Genomic DNA, 5000 nt, shown 5'->3' on the forward strand with positions numbered 1-5000 from the left:
TGTGTGTTTCTCTCAGCCTCATGTGAGTGTGTGTGTGTGTGTGTGTTTCTCTCAGCCTCATGTGTGTGTGTGTGTGTGTGTTTCTCTCAGCCTCATGTGTGTGTGTGTGTGTGTTTTCTCTCAGCCTCATGTGTGTGAGTGTGTGTGTTTCTCTCAGCCTCATGTGAGTGTGTGTGTGTTCTGTGTGTGTGTGTGTGTTTCTCTCAGCCTCATGTGAGTGTGTGTGTGTGTTTCTCTCAGCCTCATGTGAGTGAGTGTGTGTGTGTGTTTCTCTCAGCCTCATGTGTGTGTGTGTGTGTGTGTTTCTCTCAGCCTCATGTGTGTGTGTGTGTGTGTGTGTTTCTCTCAGCCTCATGTGAGTGTGTGTGTGTGTTTCTCTCAGCCTCATGTGAGTGTGTGTGTGTGTTTCTCTCAGCCTCATGTGAGTGTGTGTGTGTGTTTCTCTCAGCCTCATGTGAGTGTGTGTGTGTGTTTCTCTCAGCCTCATGTGAGTGTGTGTGTGTTTCTCTCAGCCTCATTGAGTGTGTGTGTGTGTTTCTCTCAGCCTCATGTGAGTGAGTGTGTGTGTGTGTTTCTCTCAGCCTCATGTGAGTGAGTGTGTGTGTGTGTTTCTCTCAGCCTCATGTGTGTGTGTTTCTCTCAGCCTCATGTGAGTGTGTGTGTGTGTTTCTCTCAGCCTCATGTGAGTGAGTGTGTGTTGTGTGTTTCTCTCAGCCTCGGGCTCCATGGACGCGTGTGTCATGATCTGGAACATGAAGCCTCAGGCGAGGCCTACAGGTTTGTGGGACACAAGGATGCGGTGACGAGTGTTGAGTTCTCTCCCTCCGGTCATCTACTGGCCTCAGCCTCCCGAGACAAGACGGTGCGGCTCTGGGTGCCCAGCGTGTGAGTCTCAATCTGAATATGATCTCAATATATCTCAATATATCTCAATATATCTGAATATGATCCCAATATATCTCAACATAATCTCAATATAATCTCAGTATAATCCCAATATATCTCAACATAATCTCAATATAATCTCAATATAATCCCAATATATCTCAATATAATCTCAGTATAATCCAATATATCTCAATATATCTCAATATGATCTCAATATAATCTCAAGAATTACTGGCGTCCCAGAGTCAGCCCCCCCCCCCCCCCCCCCACCCCTCCGTCCCCCACTCAACTCAGCCCAGCTTACTGACCTCTACATCCCTCCTGCTGCTGAGACCTAACCACAATCTCTCCGCAACCCGACCATACGCGCCAACCGTTGACTAAGGCTGTCGAGCCCCACTGGTGCGTTAATATGCAGTTTCAGTGGACAACGGTTCCGTTATGGCATACTACCTACCGCAACACAATATCTGCCCAACCACCCGTCATTCACGCAATATACACAGGAACGTAATGACTGCAAATACTATACAAACTATACAAATAAACCAACAGACTCTTCAAGTTTTCAAGAACTCTTCTAAACCGTAGCGTGGCTCCTGTACACAGCCAGCTAGAATCTTTCCGCCTCGACCACAGCCAGTTGCTGCTCCTTTTCTGCTGCTTCAGATCAGTTCTTTACTGTGCGACGCAACTCTTGGCCGCTGAATCCGACGTCTCTGAGGAACCGGGTTGTAGAGTGTGCCACAAAACCTCGACAACCCACTTCCACTGGATAAACCTGGACTCTCCATCCTCGCTGTTCTGCTTCAGTGGCCAGATGAGCATACCGCAGTTTCTTCCTCTCATATGCCTCATCTACGGCATCCTCCCATGGCACTGTTAACTCTATCAGTTGAACAATGCGTGCTGATCCAGACCACAAAACAATATCTGGTCGTAGGTTAGTGGTGGCAACCTCAGGTGGAAAAATAAGCCGTTGGTCAAGATCAGCCAGCATCTTCCAGTCCCTAGCAGCTTCCAGTTGTCCTGGGCGAGAATTGGTGTTAACACCTTTTCTTGGTGGTTGCTCGCCTGGCCTGAGGAATATTGTCTTCTGCGTGTAATGTCTTGCTAGAACAGGCGGCAACTTATTGGTCATGTTACGCTTGCCTTCTAATGCTAAAGCCAAACATCGCAGTACTTGGTCATGGCGCCAAGTAAACCGACCTTGGCTAAGAGCCACCTTACATCCTGTCAAAAGTGCCTATATATAATATATAATATAATTTCAATATAATCTCAATATAATCCCAATATATCTCAACATAATCTCAATATAATCCCAATATATCTCAATATAATCTCAGTATAATCCCAATATATCTCAACATAATCTCAATATAATCTCAATATAATCTCAACATAATCTCAATATAATCCCAATATATCTCAACATAATCTCAACATAATCTCAATATATCTCAACATAATCTCAATATAATCTCAATATATCTCAACATAATCTCAACATAATCTCAATATAATCTCAAACATAATCTCAATATAATCTCAATATATCTCAATATAATCTCAGTATAATCCCAATATATCTCAACATAATCTCAATATAATCTCAGTATAATCCCATATATCTCAACATAATCTCAATATAATCTCAGTATAATCCCAATATATCTCAACATAATCTCAATATAATCTCAATATAATCCCAATATATCTCAATATAATCTCAGTATAATCCCAATATATCTCAACATATCTCAAATATCAATATATCCCAATATATCTCAACATAATCTCAACATAATCTCAACATAATCTTCAACATAATCTCAATATAATCCCAATATATCTCAACATAATCTCATATACCCTCCGGTCCAACCCATGATCCAATATGTTCATGTCAACAGGCAAAAAGTCTATTAATAATGTCAAATCTGTCTGGTGCTGAAGTCTGTTCTCAGACAGGTTTCCTGAAGTGTCAGACAGTCTCGTCTAGGGAGGGGCATTTTACAGAAATATGGTATTCGGATATTCGTTTATTTCGTTATTATTCAGTGGTTTCTCTGAATCCTGCAGGGCTGGACTGAATCATGTAGTGCGTGCGTGGTGTGTGTGTGTGTGTGTGTGTGTGTGTGTGCGTGCCTCAAACATGCGTATGTCTCGCCTTTAAACACGTTTAGTTTCCTGTTGTAGTTTCATGGCATTTCCACACGAGTCCCTGTAATGTTTAGATTATACGGATCATCTTTATGAGGCTCATATGCTCTTCAAGCCTTCTGTTCTGCCAGTGACTAATGCTCCCATAAGCCTCCTCCCTCAGCCGTGAGATGTGCATGTGGGTGTTGGGACAGAAATAACTGATAATGATCATGTTGTCTGAGTCTCATCATCTGTCTGATGCTTTACACTGAGATCCGCCTCCAGAAACACTGGAGATCTGGACCAGATCTGAAGATCATCTTGAGCTCCTTATTTATTAAACACAACAGTTTTCATAATGAGTAACATGAGCTAATTTCATTAGTTCCCTAGACAATCTCATTATGTATCTTTTGTGACATTATAAATGTCTTTAATGTCACTTGTTGATCAGTTTAATGCGTCCTTGATGAATACAAACAATCTTAGCCCAGAGTTTTGAATGATAGTGTTTTGATATATTAATCAAAAGCTAATAGACATTGGGAAACCGAAGAAAGCTTCTTTATAGAAGGAAAACTATAGGAAGCGTGTGTTTGATGTGATGTGTGTGTGTGTGTGTGTGTGTCAGTCCTCTGTGTTCAGGGCTCATACAGGAGTGTGTGTGTGTGTGTGTTGTGTTCAGGAAAGGTGAGTCCTCTGTGTTCAGGGCTCATACAGGAGTGTGTGTGTGTGTGTGTGTGTGTTGTGTGTGTTGTGTTCAGGAAAGGTGAGTCCTCAGTGTTCAGGGCTCATACAGGAGTGTGTGTGTGTGTGTGTTGTGTTCAGGAAAGGTGAGTCCTCTGTGTTCAGGGCTCATACAGGAGTGTGTGTGTGTGTGTGTTGTGTTCAGGAAAGGTGAGTCCTCTGTGTTCAGGCTCATACAGGAGTGTGTGTGTGTGTGTGTGTGTGTTGTTGTGTTCAGGAAAGGTGAGTCCTCAGTGTTCAGGGCTCATACAGGAGTGTGTGTGTGTGTGTGTGTGTGTGTGTGTGTGTTGTGTTCAGGAAGGTGAGTCCTCAGTGTTCGGGGCTCAAACAGGAGTGTGTGTGTGTGTGTGTGTGTTGTGTTCAGGAAAGGCGAGTCCTCAGTGTTCAGGGCTCATACAGGAGTGTGTGTGTGTGTGTGTGTGTGTGTGTGTTGTGTTCAGGAAAGGTGAGTCCTCAGTGTTCAGGGCTCATACAGGAGTGTGTGTGTGTGTGTGTGTGTGTTGTGTTCAGGAAAGGTGAGTCCTCAGTGTTCGGGGCTCATACAGGAGTGTGTGTGTGAGTGTGTGTGTGTTGTGTTCAGGAAAGGTGAGTCCTCAGTGTTCAGGCTCATACAGGAGTGTGTGTGTGTGTGTGTGTGTGTGTGTGTGTGTTGTGTTCAGGAAAGGTGAGTCCTCAGTGTTCAGGGCTCATACAGGAGTGTGTGTGTGTGTGTGTGTGTGTTGTGTTCAGGAAAGGTGAGTCCTCTGTGTTCGGGGCTCATACAGGTGTGTGTGTGTGTGTGTGTGTGTGTGTGTGTGTGTGTGTGTGTGTGTGTGTGTGTGTGTTGTGTTCAGGAAAGGTGAGTCCTCTGTGTTCAGGGCTCATACAGGAGTGTGTGTGTGTGTGTGTGTTGTGTTCAGGAAAGGCGAGTCCTCTGTGTTCAGGGCTCATACAGGAGTGTGTGTGTGTGTGTGTGTGTGTGTGTGTGTGTGTGTGTGTGTGTGTGTTGTGTTCAGGAAAGGTGAGTCCTCTGTGTTCAGGGCTCATACAGGAGTGTGTTGTGTGTGTGTGTGTTGTGTTCAGGAAAGGCGAGTCCTCTGTGTTCAGGGCTCATACAGGTGTGTGTGTGGTGTGTGTGTGTGTGTGTGTGTGTGTGTGTGTGTGTGTGTTGTGTTCAGGAAAGGTGAGTCCTCTGTGTTCAGGGGCTCATACAGGAGTGTGTGTGTGTGTGTGTGTGT

The 5000-nt window shown here is 44.3% G+C and overlaps 1 long non-coding RNA gene across 1 annotated transcript in view; it reads left to right on the forward strand.

Annotated features, from left to right (window-relative positions):
* The window catches only part of LOC130077772 (uncharacterized), a 7717-nt gene extending 2999 nt beyond the window's left edge, over positions 1–4718 (forward strand). Inside the window, exons 2-3 of the long non-coding RNA XR_008805827.1 lie at positions 715–885; positions 4683–4718. This is a non-coding gene — a long non-coding RNA (uncharacterized LOC130077772). The remainder of the gene's footprint in view (positions 1–714; positions 886–4682) is intronic.
* Positions 4719–5000: the final 282 nt, after the last annotated feature.

The sequence above is a fragment of the Rhinichthys klamathensis genome, unplaced genomic scaffold (assembly GCF_029890125.1).
Source record: "Rhinichthys klamathensis goyatoka isolate OS25496 unplaced genomic scaffold, OSU_Roscu_1.1 h1tg000778l_1, whole genome shotgun sequence".
Classification (NCBI taxonomy): domain Eukaryota; kingdom Metazoa; phylum Chordata; class Actinopteri; order Cypriniformes; family Leuciscidae; genus Rhinichthys; species Rhinichthys klamathensis.